The 19251-nt window shown below is 40.0% G+C and overlaps 1 protein-coding gene across 19 annotated transcripts in view; it reads right to left on the bottom strand.

The window, feature by feature from the left end:
• The window catches only part of Rbfox1 (RNA binding fox-1 homolog 1), a 2144901-nt gene that overhangs the window by 827028 nt on the left and 1298622 nt on the right, over positions 1 to 19251 (bottom strand). The window lies entirely within an intron of this gene.

Raw genomic sequence — 19251 nt, 5'->3', positions numbered from 1 at the left:
TTTTAAGTGTTCATAAAATTTATATGCAAACATGAGATTATAAAGGACATGTGTTGTAACAGTGGGGTCAGAGGGAGGTGGTATATTAAAGTCTCCAACTAACCCTGAAGAGAAAATGAGACCATGATGATCCTCTTCTATGGGAACAGGACAGAAAAATCAAAATAGAGCTGGGCCATAAAAGGCCCTAGATTTGATCCAGAGCCAAAAAACAAAAAGGGAGAAGGGAATGTTTTTGCTGGGTTAATATTCTTCTCTGGCCTCAGAAACGATATTTCCGAGTCACATCCCAATCAACTTTTTGCCTAAGACATGTAGACTATTTAGGAATAAAATACCTAAAATCAAATGACATAACATACCCATTTTAATTTTATTTTTTTATTTTTCCCCCATTTTCATTTTAGACTTATATTTTTTTACAATTACAGAGTCTTTCTAACTGTATTGTAATGACAACATGGCTGTGCAGTTTGGAACACTTCAGTAAAGTGCTGCCTGCCTCCAACTTCCTTAGCTTATTTTACCAAAACCTATGTAAAGCACATTCACAGTCTATTTTGTTAGACAGATGAAAAAGTAAACTTATATGAATTATATCATAATACAATCAATTCCACACCTAATTTAATCAATATCGTAATAAACAATATTTGATTAATTTTCATGATTTGTTTTATATATAGGTGTGTGTAAAACACTATATATACGCATGTATAACACATTTTATATATATATGTGTGTGTGTGTGTGTGTGTGTATTTATATAGTCTGACCTTGAATTCCCTATGTACTCAAGGTTTGCCCTTGAATTCCTGATCTTCCTGTCTCCATATCTCAAGTGCTGGTATTACAAAAACATGCCACCAGACCCAGGTTATATAATATTGAGGATGGAACCTGGGAACCTCATGCACACTCTGCAAATGCTATACCAATTGAACTAAATCCCTGCAGCCTTTATTATTTCTTTAATATTGTTTCCTCTGTATAGTTCAATCAATGAAGGAAAGAAGTACTGTTACATTTATTCAACGGTGGTATTTAAGAAACAAAATTTAAAAGGAGAGAGAGAAAGAGAGGTGAGAGATGGTCATTCTGAACAGCACTGTGCATGAACAAGAACACAGTCCCTAACAAAGAATGTTCAGAGTCCATGACTTGAAGACTATTCTTGGTTTTCAATTTGACTACATCTGGAATCAACAAAGACCCAAGTGGTTTAGTACATCTGTGAGGGATTTTTCTTAATTAAATCATTCGAAGTGGGAAGACCCACCTTAAATCCAGATCTTCTGAGGTAGGAAGAACAACCTTAAATCTGGATCTTTGGCGGTGGAAAGATCCGCTTGCCAGCCTCTATAAAGGACATGCAAGAGGGAAGTACTTGCTCTTTGCCTGCTTACCCTCACTCTCAATGTCAAGTTCATTTCTTCACTGGCATAGATTCTAATTCCTCAGGAATCTGGTATATATTGAAGGCCAGCTGAGACAAACAGCCTTGTGGACTGAACCACTACTGGTTTCTTGACTTTCCATTGATAGAGAGCTACCATTGGACTAACTGGACCACACTTTGGAAGCCACTGTAATAAATCTCATACACATGCACGCATATGTATATTTTTTCATTCTATCAGTTCTGTTCCTCTAGTGAACAATGACAGAAGGACATCAGAATTCCTGACACAAGGATATTCAAAGTTATCTTCCAGTAACAGATGAAGAGATCAACTGGCAATGGACAAAAATTGAGCATATCCATAATCCCATATACCATGGCACTGACATCTTGGAATGAAGAAGATTGCTTAGAGGATGAATTTGCCAGAGATAGAGGATGTGAAACCCTGCTGAGTCCAGTCTTCCTCTCAGGACCTAACAGCGCCCTTTGTTTCAGAATGAAAATGCCATCCAGAATGAGACATGGTGTGTTTTCAGTTTTATCAGAAGGAGATATGTAAGTTTATGGATTTGATTATGATTATAAAAGCAAAATTTTTCCTCTTTCCAAAGTCTCTTTCTTCTCTCTCTGGGCACATATTTTTCACTGCCTGTATTTTATTAGAAAAGTGTTTCTTACCTTGTCTGGATAAAATATATTATCAAAGTTAATTGTTCCCCTCTCACTACAAAGCTCAAACTGGCCTTGAAGCCATGATATTCCCACTTCAGCCCCTTCCATACTGTCCTGTTCTTCCCACCTTAACCCCCGAGATTCTGGAATAACAGATTTGTACCAGTAAAGCTTTGGCAATATTTTCTATTCCTTATTTTTCTTGGTCTGTGTGCATGTGTGTATTTTCACATATCTACATTCATGTATATATGCAGGTTTACTTGTATTCACATAGAAGTAGTAGGTCAACATAGGGAGTCTTAGCCGCTTGCCACACTGTTGTTTGGAACTGGGTCTCACACTGAACTTGGAGTTTCCCTGTTTGACTAGCCTGGCTCTCTAGCATCAGGGAGTCTCGCATCTCATCTTTCCCATCATTAGGATTACAGATGCACACCAACACGTCTTGCTTTTTACAGGGGTGCTGGGATATGAGCTCGGGTTCTCAAGCTTCATAAGGAAAACGCTTAAGTAACTGAGTCATCTCCACAGCCTCTAAGTTTTCTTTTCTCAAGAATAATTCAAGTCTTGCCCCTACCACAAACTCTCACTGGCCTTCTTGGAAGTCAGCCTACACACGTAACAAAATGACTTTTCTTTTCAATTAAAAATAACCAAGTTGATGGAGTGGTTTGTTTCAGATGCAGTTTTATCATCAAGGAAACAGCATAATTGCTTGGTACAGTTTGAAGATGTTCTGAAACATGGTTATGCTCTGTTCTGAATGATATTTAAATTCCTGTAATATATTCCAAGCCGGACTCTCATGTCAATTAATCAGTGCCAATACACTGTCTAACATTTTGCAACAAACTGAGTTCAGTTGTAATTTGTCAGCTCCAGCACCCGTTGCTATGACAAATAGCTTCGGTCTGGTTAATCTTTTGAACATAATAGCATTCTGCTCCTTTGATAAATCTATTATGTCGTGGTTTACATATGCTTTGGGGAAAATTTTTATTGGGGCATTTTACACTAAATTATCTTTAGTCTACACTAACAAAGCAAATTCAGTGTGGATGCTGACAGGAGCTTCTCAGCATCTCAAGAGAGCCACATTGTCCCTGCTCTCAAATCTGGCAACAAGTGAAGAGGGTCAGTGAACACAATTGGCATAGTTTGAAAACCACGGGACCAAATTTACCTACTGGGGACGGTTACTTATCTTTCTACCCTCCACTTTATCTTGTAGATAGAATAAAGGAAGTGTCTTTTTCTTTGTACTTCGTGCATGAATGTGGGCACCAATGTGCCAAGGCAGAAATATACAGGTCACAGGGCAGTCTCGGGTGTCATTCCTTCCTGACACCTTGTACGAGACAGGGTCCCTTGTAGATTACTGATGCACATGCCAGGCTGACTGACCCACAGCTTGTAGGGAAACCTAAGTCTCCAACTCCCATTTGTAATTACAGGGGTGCGCTGCTGCATCTGGCTTTATGTAGATTCTGGGATTTGAATTCAGACCTTCGCATGGGTGCAGCAAGCATTTCATTTACTGAACCATTTTCCAGTCCCAGAAGAAAGTTGCTTGAACCATGTGTGGGATAGTTCAAGGCAGTAAGTTCTCTATGATATTACAATCATTAAATAAAATGTCTATGGAGATGCCAATGTAGTTTGTTCTGCATACCCCTTGCAAAGGTTTCTATTTTAAAGGTTAAGGTCACGAGGGTCAAAACAAATAAAACTGGAGGGGTTTATTTTTAGGAGGCTACCTGGAGGTGGAGGTTCTGGGCGGCAGTTCAAGAGGGGTCTCACTGTGCACTGCCGTCTACAAAGATGGTGCGGGTGCAGATGCGGCTTCTGCCTGTCCCCTGTTCACAGTCTGAAATCTGCTGTGCATTATCCCTTCGGGGTCTACACAGAGGACGTGTCAATGTGCCAAAAGTGCGCTGGCTGCAGTTTTCAGCCATTCATTCTCTAGAAGCCAATTTCACCTCTGGCAGTTTTGAAAGAATCGAGATGACTTAAAGCGTGACAGCTCTGAAGAAGGGCAGGAGTTAAGAAAGGGAAGAGAGGGCAGGGACACTTGGAACAGAGGGGGGGATGAGCAAGGGGCGCTCGGAACAGATGGCTGATGAGCAGCTGAATTTAATAAGAAAGTGACACTTCAAGGTAAGAATCATCCATTGTTGGATGGATAGTGATGTGGTTAAATTATTTTGAAAGTTCTAATTATTACAGTGGAGGAGGAAGTGGCTACAATATACCACCATGAAAAATTCAACTGATACAATACCCTGCTGACTTGGAGATAAATGAAACATCAAAACTCTGGTAAATATTCAAGGTGTTCTTACAGGTTATCTTGACATGAGAACATATTCTCTCCTCTTCTCTTCTCTTCTCTTCTCTTCTTCTCTCTCTCTCTCCATATATATCTTTAAATATTCAACAGGATTCCACAAGTGACAAGTGTTAGTTTAGTCCCATTATCACACGGAATGTTTCACGGGTCTTGGGAGGAATGAAGGCAGAAACATGCTTTAATTTTCCTCTAACTAAGACGGAGCTGAAGTGATGAACTCATCCTGGGAAAGGATCTCATCCCTTCAACTCTTCCTTGTGACTTTCAGAAGACGAACCCTACGACAATTCTTTTTCCACAGTGCACTTCTGCTCCATTTAGGGAAACTTGTCAGGGAGACAATTATATCCAAGTCAACTTATGCAATTGGAACCAAGGCTCCAGAGATGGGGACATCAGCAAGATCTCGCTGCAGAACTGATCTAAAAAATCCAGGTGATTGTTCTTTTAGAAGCTGGTACAGAAGAAGCCCACATAACTAGAGTTGCCTGGATGCTGAGTTATCTATTTACCACGGATTTCTGTTCACAAGAAAACGCATTCATGAACTCAAGGAAGGTGCAAGGAAGTGCTTGTGAATATGCAGGTGAAATGGTGTCTCTACTCTGTCTCTGTCCTCTCTCTCTCTCTCTCTCTCTCTCTCTCTCTGCATACACACACACACACACACACACACACACACACACAGGGCAGGGTAGCATGTATACTGCATGAACTACCCACCAGTGGTCAGTACCAGAAGGTGTGGCCAGTAGAAAGGACTAGAGACTCACACACACACACACAGGAGTCGGCCTCTCTCCTTCAGTAATTAAGCATTCAAACCAGTCAACTGCTTGTTTGGAACAATCTTATGACAAATGACTGAGAGCATATCAACTGGAAAACTGAGTTCGAATAAAATCCCTCCAGTGCAGGGAGCTCAATCAACACAAGGCAGCAGCAGCCTTAGCAGTAATGGCTTTCTCAAACTCTGTCACATAAATTTAAGATGACTGAATGGCGCCTCTAACTGGGACACAGGAAATGAGTGGGGAGGGTGGACTGGCCCAGAACCAGGAAGAAAAAATAAAGAAGATAAGAGATGTCTCTCTCTCTCTCTCTCTCTCTCTCTCTCTCTCTCTCTCTCTCCCTTTGGATCTATGCTTCTGTTTCCTCAACAAGTTAAAAAAACAACATGAAATGGAAAGAAACAGGCATGGGCAGTGTGTGTGTGTGTGTGTGTGTGTGTGTGTGTAGCTTTGGTTAGCGTGGAGAGAGCAGGTGTTGGCTTATGGTGTTTCTGGATCCCTAACACACGCCTGAATATAGAAACAGATACGAGCCCCATTTTTCTGCTTCAGTGTGACTCAGCAAACTAATTGTCCAGAAGAAAGTCCTAGTTTTTAATATTGTATTGTGACATCATTCTAGAGCTTGTGTGTGTGAGAGTGTGCGTGTGCCCATGTGCACAAGCATGTGTGCGTGCGTGTGTAAGCAGAAATGAATGACAGATGTCTTTTCTAGTTGCTTCTCCACTTACATTTTGAGCAGAGCTCACTCCATGAACCTAGATTTGGCTCAGTAATTTGGCTAGGCTGACTGGTTAGGAAACACGTAGTATTCTCCTGCCTCTACTGCCCCAGTGCTGTGATTACAGCTACTTACGTCCACACAGAGAGTTTTTCACCTGTCCTGGAGTTCAAATTCAGATTCCTGTGTGTGTGTGTGTGTGTGAAGCAAGCACCTTACTCCTCAGTTCCTGTTATAACACTTTTCTTTAAAAAATATTTATTTTTATTTTATGCATATAGGTATTTTGTGTGCATGCATGTCTGCAGTGCCTACAGAGGACAGAAGAGGGTGTCAGATCCCCTAGACCTGGAGTTACAGACAGTTGTTTGTTGGCATGTGAATTTTGGAAACAGAACCTGGGTCCTCTGGAAGAGCAGACTTTGCTCTTAACTGCTGAGCCACCTCTCCATTCTTCAAACATAAAGCAAGGATAACACAAATTTGCACCAAACCCCCACATACCCTTCTCCTGTGATCCTATTAGCATTTAAATTTCACTTTGCTTTAATTTGTACATTTCTACTTTTGAATTTAAGGTTATTTTTGTGTGACACATAAAATATTAAAAACCATGGCTATTAATGAAGGATAGTATATGCTATTTCCATAGTATACTTTGTGTGAAGCCTAAATCAGGTTAAACACATCATTTAACTAACATTTACCATCTCATTTTAGGCATAGGTTGTTCTTGATGGGAGGAAAAAAGCACACACTTGAATGGGTAGAGAAAGGGGGCATTTGCGACGAGTGCTAGGAGGAAGAGTTCAGAAAAACGCATTGTAAGAAGCTCTCAACAAACTAAGATATATGTATGTTTCGATATATTTACTTCATATGTGTGTGCATGTATTAACGTATTGAGAGTATATATTTTGGCTCATGAACATGGAAGGCAGAGGATAATTTTCAGAAGCTTCCTGTCTTTCTACAAAAGCTCAGACTCAGGTTGTCAGACTGAGCAGCAAGTGTCTTTACCCACTGAGCCATCTCATTCTCTCACATCCACTATTTCTTTGTAGTAGAAAGCTTCAGAATACTTTGTTCTAAATTTTTAAAACTATGTAGCCAGTTATTATTACCCCAACTCTAGCTACAGCATAGGACTACCCCAGAATTCCTTGCTCCTAAGTCTAACTTAGTAACCAGTGATGTATATCTCCCTATCCCTCTCTTCCTTCTACTCTTGACAGTCACTGGCAACTATGACTCTACTGCCAACTTCTAAGAAAGAGATCTGCCTTGTAAATACATACAAAACATAATGATCTTCCTTTTGAACTATCTCCTCACCTTTTACTATACCCATTTTCCCCAGTACCCTCTGTCTCCTTACCTTTCTATCCATCCATCCTCCACTCCTATTTCATTAGTTTAATTTTCTGAGTACGTTCCAACGATGGTTGAAACATCTCTCCCTAGCTCAGAATGCTCTTGGGAAGCTCTACCTTGTGTTTCTGATGTTCAATCTTTATGAAATTAGCACAGGTGCCATGGTTAAAATGAAATTGCAGAGGTTTCCAAGCAGAAGGCCCTTGATGTGGAAAAGTGCCTCTTCTTTCCCCTAAACATCTCAGTAAAAGCACCATGGACTCTTGCTTCTGAACACCTGGACCATTGGGGGTAGGATTTGATGGGGAACCAAGAAGCAAAAGTCTGAGATTCTATAAAATGGTGAACATAGACTAGCAGAAAGCAAGGATATGCATATGCTGGAAAATAAAATAAATATAAGAGAGTCTGAAGGAAGTGTGATAATGTCTTCAGTAGCATCATGTGAACATCAGGGAGCCAAGATGAGCAGAGACAGAGCAGTCCAAAAACCATTTCAGAAATGTAACAGTCCAACATGTTGAAATCAGTGACTATGAGTGCTCAGAAGGATCAGCCATATCTACTCTCTCCACAAGACTCAGGTGATGTGGAGGAGGAAGAACATAGGAACCAGAGGAGGGGAGGAATGACATAAAGAGCTGGGGTCTGGCTATGTCATAGCTATTGCACTTCTGATCTCACACCAAAAGGCCTACTCTTATCAATCAGGCCATTTAAAATTCCAGCATGAACTGGGGAGAGGCTATCAAGGCCTCACACCTAGCTGAGGACCTAGTTGCAGGTGAGAGTAGATAGGGTAGAGAAGGCCACTTTTGGGGGTGACAATGTGGTTGACAATACCCTCATAGATGATCCCATAGTCATGCACACACAGGACACATTAACTAGACTCAATAGATTATAAAAATCAATTTTAATAAAAGGAACAAGTCATTGGGAAGAATATATCTTTAGGGGTCCTGGGAGAGTTATAGGGGGCATGGGGATAGGCATGATCAAGATTATATTATATAAACTGGGCGGTGGTGGCACATGCCTTTAATCCCAGCACTTGGGAGGCAGAGGCAGGTGGATCTCTGTGAGTTTGAGACCAGCCTGGTCTACAAGAGCAAGTTCCAGGACAGGCTCCAAAACCACAGAAAAACCCTGTCTCAAAAAAAAACAAAAAAAGATTATATTATATAGATAATAAAATTTTCAAAGGATAAATAAAATATTTTTAAAAATAGTGTTGGAGAGATGGTTCAATAGGTAAAATGAATGATATGCATTTTACTCAGGACCTGAGTTCCCTTCTTAGAAGCCATATAAGATGGGCAAGGCATCATGCACCTGTCATCCCAGTGTTCAGGAGAGAGAGAGAGAGAGAGAGAGAGAGAGAGAGAGAGAGAGAGAGAGGAAGAACACTGGGTCTCAGTGGTCAAACAGCATAGTCTAATTAGTGAGCTTAAGGTCAGTGATAGACGCTGTCTAATAAAAACAAGGTACAGTATCTGAAGAATGAGGCTAAATGTTGTCATCTACCACCCACAGGCACATATGTGCACATGCAGGGACACACACACAAACATGCTTATAAAGGATGTATTATGGTTGCTACTGGGGTTCTATGGCAGGAAAATGGAAGATCAAACCAACTACACATGTTAAAATGCATAAGACATTTATGGAGCTCAGATGGCTTCAACCTATTCATAAGTATATTTATCCTCAAATACAGAAAAATCTGAGAAGAATCCAGCATTCCAGGCCACAGCAAAGGCTGACTCTATAGGCACCATCTTAAATACCCAAATCCTAGAAATATTTAAAAAACAAAGTTACCACTACTTTGTGAATGATTTCTTCAGTCAGTCTCCCTCCTTTCTCTTATGGATGGAGCATATTAATTAGATAGAAATTTATAATAGATTTTGGTCCTTTAACCTCTCCAAGATCTGCTACATATGACATTTACAATGCTTAAGTTTTCTGCAGTGATCCATAACCATTTCTAACAATGATCTTCGAAGTTTAAAAAAAAAAAAAAACGGATGGGGCTCCACAGCAATGATTCCACCTGGATTGTGGTAATCCTATTAAGGTGGCAAAAACCACCTAAAGATCCATTTTGGACTACAAACTGCTCAGAACAACTTCAAAGACGCTAGCTGAGAGGATCTAGCCTTACAAACTACTCTAGCTAGTACTTCAGATAAGCATTGCATTTTCCCAATATACAGAGACTGGACAATAAACATTACAGCTACTTTTCCCAGGACTTTAACATTATCTTGATTTTCTTAAGTTTCCCTAAAGATACCATTTTCTTCAGACAGCAGGAAGTAATTTTAGAACAGAACACCTCTAACACCAAGAGGTGAGGTGGGTGGGTTTTGGTCATTCAATGGATTATGGATGTTTGTCATCATTTGGCAAGGGTTGGTTGCAAATTGTTATTGATTGTTATAGGGGAATTAACTAAGCAAGGGAGGTTAGATTCAAAAATCTTTTTCTGAAAAGAAATAGGAGGGTATAGGAATGATAGGATAAAAGGGTAGATTATTGAGTCTACTTTAAACTAAAAAGTAACTATTAATCGCAACTATTTTCAATTGGTATTGATTTTTATATATTGATGTAAATTTAAGGTTACTTTTTGTTATAATGTACTGTATATATGTTTCTATTCTTGTTTAAGGAATTTTGGATATTGATACAAATTTAAGATTATTTTTGTTACAGTATACTGTATATATGTTTTCATTCTCGTTTAAGGTATTGTACCCATGCAGCCCATTTTTAAATGTAGGTTAAAGTTCTAGTCCTTGAAAGCTATTATTATAAATGATTTAGAATAATTAAGAAACACAGGTTAATGGTCATCTATAACAATCAAATTTGTAGTTATGTTAGGTATATTTTAAAGATCATACAGATATATATTTTAGCTACAAGTTGACAGGAAGTAGCAGGGAGGAGCTTAGCAAGGGTTTTTCTTAAGTTTGGGTGTTGTGGAAGGAGAGAGGTTTCCAGAGGACCAGACACTTGGGGGCCAGACAGGCAGACATGGAAGAAGCAGGAAAGCAGGATGGACAGTGCATAGATGAGGTAAATGAGCCTCGGGGCAGCCCATAAATTATTAGAAATCATTTATGTTTAAAAAGCTAGCTAGAAACATGTCTAAGCTAAGGCCAAGCATTCATAATTAATAATAAGTCTCTTTGTCATGATTTGGGGACTGCTGGTCCAAGAAATTTCTGCTACAGAAATCCTTCCATTTTGTATAATAATGTTCAAGTTATTGGAAGTTTGGAGAACATCCAAATTTCCTTTCAATCTATCACTTCCATGTTATAAATGACAAATCAATATTTCTAATACCTCTTCATCTTAATGTTTTCTGATGGAACAGAGCCAGCACACCCTGCATGAACTATGCAGATTGGGAAGGCTCCACTTTGAGCATAATGGAATACAAAATACTCATTTTATAGTGTATGCCGTGGTGGGTCCCTACAGTGGATGGACGCTCACCAGGAGGTGGAGAAAATAACACCTTTCTGCAGTTGCAAGTGGTGGTAACTTGTTACTAAGTCACCTGTTCCAACTGGGAACTTATTAAAGTGCTTGATTTGAGGGCAAGGACATAAAATCTCAATTAAAAAGATTGTTTGTTAAAGCCAGGACCCATGCTGGCACCTGTGGAAATTTCATATAAACCAGCAGCACATCCCTATCTAAAATTCAATTATGTAAGAGCAAGGCTGAAGCTGGCCCGAGACAGCTTCCTTATGAAAATAATAACGAATAGGTTACGATAATCATCCATTCTTCATAAGACCATGGGGGCAGTAAACAGTATGGGTTCAATACCCACAACTGCATCTCGTGACTTCATCAGCTCATGCATTTTAAGTAGCAAACCGATGATAACCAGTGAACTAATGAAGTAAAGCATTCTTACTGGCTTTCTTTCACATTCTGTTCAGTCCGGGACAAGTAAAGTTCAAAATTCCCCAAATGACATATACAGAGGGGGTCTGAGCCATGCTATCTTTGTAAAGATTTATCAAAGTAGAGGCTCCATAATCAATTTTCACATGGAACATGGCATAGGAAGTCAGGAAGATCCATCAACAGTAGATAAATATTTCCAGGTCAGGGACCACATTTATTTGGGGCATATCCTACATGGATTGTCTTTGGCTGGTTCTACTAAACATATCTCAGTACCTCCACTGTCACTTTCTAAACCAACTCAATGTATTCTGCATCAGCACCTGACATACACCAATTCTATAGCCAGTAAAATGGCCCTCTTAGGGTGTCCACCAGAGACTGATGCCCTCCACTTTAAGAGTTTTCATGTTCCCCACTATATTCTAAATAAACTATACATGCCTCACCTTAGAAGGCTCTAAGAGTCATAATTCCTATCTTCTTACTCAAGCTACTTTTCTATTGTCTTTTGCCTCAGACATTCCGCATTCCCTTCATTCTTCTATCAGTTCTTCATACCAGTATATTTATGTGTGATGATTCCTTTTGTAGAAAATTTTGACCAGTTGGTTCTTCATGTCACTTACAGATATGCTCAAACTGGATTGTCATAGAGAGTCCTTTCATACTCACTAGATCCAAAGCAAACACCAAGGGTTCTAGTTTCATTTACGTTGTTGTGATAAAACAACCAAAAAGAGCACCATAGAAGATAAGGGGTTTGTTCAGCTTATAGTTGCAGATTCCACTCCATTTCTACGGGAAAATCAAGTCAGGGAAGTGAAGCAGCTAGTCACAGCATTCTGCAATCAGAGAATAATGAATGCACGTGTGCTTATAACATAACACATACTTCTCTTATACAGTCTAGAGTCTCCAAACCACATCAAACCAAGGTCAGCAAAACAGTCACCCCCACACAAGCTCACGAGCCAACCTGGTCTAGATAATCCGTCATTGAGTCTCTCTTCCCAGGTAACTCCTGGTTATATCTAACTGGAAATTATTCTAACCATTCTAACAACCGTACTTTCTACCTTCGTTGGTTTTTGTCTCCATTTGGAATCTCCATCACATATGTTTTCTTTAGTATTCTTTTTAAACATGTTTATGCATATCCTTCCTACTTATGCCACTGAAATCATCAACCCACGAGGGTCAGAGTCTCTCACCAACTTCCCTACCCTGTGATAGCAGTACTTCATCAACTCCAGTGAAAGGCAAGCCTGTGCATGAGAGGAACGATGCACCCACCACGCCACCACTGCAGCCTTCACGTTTTATTAGCTTTCCATATTTCCCTTCTTGTGATGGGCAAGCAATAATCTTAAAGGCCACAGACTGGCCACTAGTTCATTTAAAATTTTGATCTTATAATGAATTACTGCTGACATTTCTCACAGGAACATAGATCGAGAAAAATACTAAGCATGAATGAAAGTTTTGATTTGTCTGGTAACATACTCCCCGATAGACATGTTTCAGCCTACACCGTTATTTTAAGTTGAGATGCAGTTAAGTGTCTAAATGCCAGAATACCATCTCTATAACCAAACTTCCATGTCTGAGACATTTTTAAAATCAAGAAGTGCAGTGAGGCTACTTACAATGTCGGAACAGCTATTGATAAATCTACCTTTCACAATGCCCTCCAGTACAGCCTGGGATTCGATATGTTTTGTTATTTTTTCCCTTCTCCTAGAACCAATTTTATTTCATCCAGCATACCACTAAATGCAAATAAAACAGTAGCAGCTCTGACAGAAAGAGTGAGATCATAACCCTCGATACCTCAACGAGTGTTAATGTTAGCCCCTGGGTGATCGCTACATCAGTTTCAAAGGTGTCCTTCCAAGTCAAGAAGGCAAGAAAGAAAAATTCATAAAATTCTGAGTGTTCCTTTTCCTTTTCATTTGTGTGTCTACTGACTCCCAACATCCTAAGACAGATAACTTGGCCCTTACACTCTGAGAATAGAGAGAGAAGCCTTTCAAAGTGGCTCAGTATTTTTCCAGTGGAGACAGATAACAAGAGGAAATGAAGACATTTGCAGTGTGCTCGTCGGTGGTTTCCATCACACTGCTTTGTCTGTTGACAGCAGAAACCTTCTGAATCACCATTGTTCGTAAGCAAGGCCTGTGTGCTGCATCTCTTTGAACTTAGCAATCACCGTGCCCACTTACACGCCTCACCCTGGTACAGACAGATCCCAGCAGACAGGAAAGAGACAGAGGACAGTGAACTTTGCCATGCATGAGAGAAGGAGCTTTGAAACCAGTCTGACTGCCCGTTGCCTGTGTGCTCATGAGGAAATTATCTTTCATTTGTTTTCAGAGCAGCGCGTTTTCTTACAGAATATTCAAACACTTTGTCTTGCATGAATCTCCCCATATACTCCTGTTCCACCTTCCTCCCCACTTCCCTGTTCCCCTCCAGGCTTGTATATCTCCATCCTCATTTCCCCGTCCCTTTTCACATGTGTTCTATTACAACCCTTTCCATGCCTCAACACCAACTTTCCCCACTCGTGGCCCCTTTCTACTTTCATAACTTAAACCTACCCTCACTTCCTCAAAAATATACGTGTAAACAAATTAGATCTTAGGATCCACAAATGAGAGAGAAGTTATAGTATTTGTATTCTTGAGGCTGGAGCAAGGATGTAGGAGGAGAAGAAACCCCAGTTCACTGTAAGCGGGAGTGGAGCTGGCACAAATACATGGAAACCAGTATAGAAGTGTCAATAAGCACAAACAATACAACTACCACATAACCCAACTAGAAGACACTTATCCTACCACAAAAATATTGCTCATCCATACTCATTGCTGATATTAACAGTAACTGGAAAATGGGGTCCACCTAGGTACCCATTAACAGATGGATGGATAAAGAGATGTGCCAATCTTGGCTCAATGTTCCTACTTATGAAGAAATAGAAGTCTCACCTCCAAGGATGGTTTGCATCACGAAGCACATGAGTGAAAAGAACAAAAGCCAGTGCCTGCGGAGTGCTTCCTGGGCCAGGTTGATGCTCGTGTTCACACATCTCACTGAGAGTCATACAGTGGGTGAGCTGCTGCGCAGGTGTGTCTCTTTGCACACAGGTAGTGTTGGTAACCACCAAGAGGACCCCACACTCTGAAGACAGACAACTTGCTCAAGCAGGACTTTCCACCAAATACAAAACACAACCAGAACTTAGTCCAGATCTGAGAACCAGAACTTGCACTATCCAATACCACCTAGCTTCCCCAGAACTTTTGTCCAGGTGACTTTCTGCAACTGTTCGCGAGACTGTAAATGGCAATGCAACATTGCTTATGAAGGATCAGATTACTGTGTGGAGTGATGCCTTTGCAAGGTATGTCCTTTCTATGAACAGCATTTATCTCCTAACTGTTTTCTGAATTCTATGTACGTTCTTAGATCAATGGAGAACTTGCTGGTTTCATTCATTCACTGAGTCAAGTTGCACAATAAAATCTTAGAGAATAAAAATTAAATAAAAATCATGATACCTTCAGGTAATTCTTCAATAAACCCAAGTTCCTAACATATTTTAAATAATCTGTGCATACATAGAGACAGAAAAAGAGAGGAGAGAAATAAGGTGGAGGATGTGAGGGGATAGAAGTATGGAGACAAGAAAAGGGGTGGAAAAGAGAAGGGAAGACAGGAGAGGCAGGGCTAGACCCATATATCTCTAGTATTTATGCACAGCATGGTACTGAACCTATAATGGCATTCAATTAAATATGCATTTATTGCCTAATTGAGATGCTAGTAAATCACATCATAAATAACATCAGAATAAAAATGATCCTACCAGATACTAATTAGATATACAAGTGCAGCTAATCGAAAAGAAAGTTATCATTAAAAAGGTATGATAAAAGTGTCACCACTGGTGAGAAATCCATCACCTTACACAGCCTACGACCTCTAAGGCGAAGGGGAACTGGGAAATGCAGCCCATTCCTTAAGATGCCAGAGTCAACAGAGCACTGGGCTTTTACCAGCTTTATACCGTGCATTAGTAAGGCAAGGTCACCTATGAAAGGATTCTGTTTGGAAAATAAGTTCAGAATTTGAGGAGGGCCGAAGAACAAACCATCACTCAGATCAATCTGAGCACATGGTTCCTAACTGCCAGGAAACCCATTGGAGAAGCTGATGCTCACAGGGGAGACAGTTTCCAGGAGATGTATTTCAGCATGGAAAGAAGAGACAATGATCTGTGGGACAGAGTTAGAAGTGGTGTGGCATAAGAACATGTATTTTCAAGAGGACCAGATCTGAGATGCTTTGAGCAGAAAAGAAGATACTGAAAATACCATTTTGAGGAGAAATGTTGCAAACAGTTTATCATCCACTCCCACGTGACCCAGGGCAACCTTAGGAAGGTCAGTCAGCATGGCTTCCCATTAGGCATGGTTTGTCAACCTTGTTTGAAATCCTGGAATATTCCCAGGAGGCTTCACAGAGCATGGTGGGCGAGGATCTCAGGAACACACAGCAAGAGAATGTTTGGAAAGATTAAGGGCATCCTGGAGAGAAGGAGTGTGTGGGTCTGTGTACAAGGGAGGTGCCTGCTGCAACCTCTGAAAGTATATTTGAAAGACAGCTGGGAAATAGAATTCCCTGGAGCGAGACATCAATATTTGAGCTGTGTTGACTGAAGTCTCATATGGTCATCCAGAGCAGAGGGAGCAACGAGCATCTGGGTAACACTTGTCAACCTTTCTCTCTCTACTCTTTGTGCCAGGAGATGCTACTGTTTACTGAAATACAGTGGCTTAGCAGTGAGCCAGGAGATAGAGCAGTACTACCCTAGGATCCTCAGCAGCAGTTACTGACAAATTGGCATAACCTAGGATCACATGAGTAGAGATTCACTTGAGCAACTATTTCATCAGGTTGGTCTATGGGAGATTGTCTTGAATGTTAGTTAACATGGAGGGCCTCGTTCCACTATCGGAAGCATCATCCCTGATTGGTGGTCCTGGGCTATATAGAGAAGTTACCAAGAGCCTATGTTCTAGCCCGTGAGCAAGCCACCTAGCATGTCAAGAGCAACCCCTGTTGGTTCCTTGGGTACTTTCTTGACTATGAGTTCCTTGGGTGGAGGTAATTCTGTGTGGAATGGCAGGGAACCTTTTGACAGGTTCTTTCTTTGAATTTCTGCCCTGAATTCCCTTGGTGATGACTGTGACTTGGAAGTGGAAAATAAGGTAAACCCTTTACTCTCAAAGTTGCTTTGGCTCAGTTTTATCAAAGCAATAGAACTCCCTTGGTGTTACACCTTGTTGATGTTTTGGGAACTCTAGGTTATCTGCATTCCTACATTAGCTTCAAGATATTCTGCAATTTTTACAAAAACTAGATAGATTCATAGATAGATAGGTGATTAGATAGATAGATAGATAGATAGATAGATAGATAGATAGATAGATGATAGATAGATAGATAGATATTACAGATGATGTAGATGATGGATGGATAGATAGATAGATAGATAGATAGATAGATAGATAGATAGATAGATAGATATCATACACACATAGATACATGAAAACATAGATTGATGATACGTAGATAGATGATTGATGGATAGACAGAGAGATGGCCAGATAGATAGATAGACAGACAAGAAAGGTCTGCTTAAGTTTGATCCTTTGTGATACATTATAGAAGAAAGACCTCTTTTAAGGAGTCGTTCACTTTATGTACGTGGTTCCCACATGTAATTGGGACTTATTTCTTTTTTCTTTTAAAATTACATATGTACATATACTTAATTATTTGTTTTTTATGGGAGGAAGGCACCTGAACTACATCATCTTTGTGGAGGTCAGAGGACAACAGGTGAGAGACATTTCTCTCCTTTTACCCCATGAGTCCAAAGGATCAAGGTCAGGTCATCAAGACTGACAGCAAGTGTCTTTTCCTGCTGCACCATCTTGTGGGTGTCAGAGACTGTTTTTAGTTTTCTTGATTGTTAGTATTTTCTTAACATGTAGACCCATATATTTTTGGAGGCCAATAAAAATGAGAGTTCTCAAAGTCAGGAGTGGAAAGGAGAGTGCCAGCTGGAGGGGCCGCTTTCCTTGTCATAACCAGACACAGGGGCTACAAGAGTGTCTGTGACAGCGCTTGCCTAGCATGTGAGACCCCCAGTGCCACAAACTAAGTATATAATACCTGCACCAGCTGCAGGACATACCCCCATGGCACTATAACACACTCAGTGCCTCACTCTCCTTCTCTTTCCCCAGAAAGGCCAGCTGAGTGCAGGGCAGCAGAATCCCTAGTGTCCCAGACCTGGCTGACTTCATGCTTTAACCTCCCTCACCTCTGCTGCAGTTTTCAGCATATAAGACCTGGACATTTTTAGTCATGCCTGCTCCTCTAACTATGCCTTTTAATGCTTAAAAATATTTGTTTGCAATATGACTCTATAATTATGTAGATAATATACAGAAATATTAATGTCATCCAGAGAGATATGCATTTTTCCCAAGCCTCATGAAACACTCTTTGGTTCCAGTAGCCTTAATGTAAATATGTTGTATTTGTTTAAATCAGAGAAGCTGTGTTACTGTGCCTGCCTAAAATACCTGATTGGTGTGATAAAGAGCTAAATGGCCGGCCTATAACTAGGCAGGGGAGAGATAAAGGTGTGCTGCCAGGAAGAGAGAATAAAGAGAGAGGAACAAGAAAAGGAGGAGAAGAAGATGCCTGGGAGCAGTCACCCAGCCATACAGCCAGACAAGGAATAAGAAGGAAAAAAAGATATACAGAAGTAAAGATAAGCAAAATCCTATGGCAAAACGTAGACAAACGAATTTAAGAAAAGTTGGCTAGAAATAAACCAAAATAAAGCTAGGCATATATAAGACAGAATAAGTTTCTGTGTGATTATTTGGGAGCTGGATGGTAGGCCACCCCAAATAGTAAAGCAAAAAATAAATAAATAAAAATAAATTACAATGCATGCATTTCTAGATGCCATTTGTTTTTCTGGTATTAGTTACAGACATTGCAAATTTAAATTACAAACAGATATTTCTTAAGCATTAAAATGAGTAAATATTTAGAGTAATATAACCAAAATTGTCTATGTCTTAATATGCTGAAAACTGCGCCAGAGGTAGGGAAGTTTAAAGGATGAGCACAGTCCCAGTGCGTGTGGGGATCATGTACAAAACATGAAAGCCTTGTTTGTTTCCAACTTCTATTCTTCCCTCATACATTACAACCCAACTGCAGTTTCCCCTCTGCCACACACACCTTCCCTTTCATATTGCTAGAAGGTCTTCCCTTTCTAATGGGCCACAGTGTTGATTTTGATTTTCTCTTTAACCCATGGACTACATACGTGCATTTACCTGTTGTTTATTGTAATATTCTGTCTGGAATTTTGCTGCTATCTTTTTGCCACTTCTCTTTGACACAATTGTGAACAGAAAATATATTTTGATTTCAACTATCTTTCAATTTATTGATGTTTTTAGAATTAGTCTAGAATAGAGCTTTCTAAAAAAAATCTTTCTTCTAGTACCTGATTCTTTTATATTTTAAAAAATTATAAGCAGCTATGTGGTGGAGGCCAAGAATTCAGCAACTACTAATTAGAATCACTATATAGAGAGTTTCATCCAAAATTTACACATACGGGATGTGTGTGAGCATTTATCCTATTCAGAGAGCAGCACTAAAATCTATGGTTTCTTTTTTCTTTTTTCAATTTTGTCTGTTTCTTTTGTGTACTTTCAAGTTGAAGTCTCCCTCTTTTTGTCTGTCTGTCTTCTTCCTCTCATTTATTCCTGACAGGATCTCACGATGTATCTCTGGACAGGATCTCACGATGTTTCTCTGGACAGGATCTCACAATGTATCTCTAGACAGGATCTCACGATGTATCTCTGGACAGGATCTCACAATGTAT

The sequence above is a fragment of the Microtus oregoni genome, unplaced genomic scaffold (assembly GCF_018167655.1).
Source record: "Microtus oregoni isolate MIOR12 unplaced genomic scaffold, Mior012 000027F_ref0000203, whole genome shotgun sequence".
NCBI classification, from domain to species: domain Eukaryota; kingdom Metazoa; phylum Chordata; class Mammalia; order Rodentia; family Cricetidae; genus Microtus; species Microtus oregoni.
The sequence above is the reverse complement of the archived record's forward strand: the minus strand, read 5'-3'. Positions and strand labels throughout refer to the sequence as shown.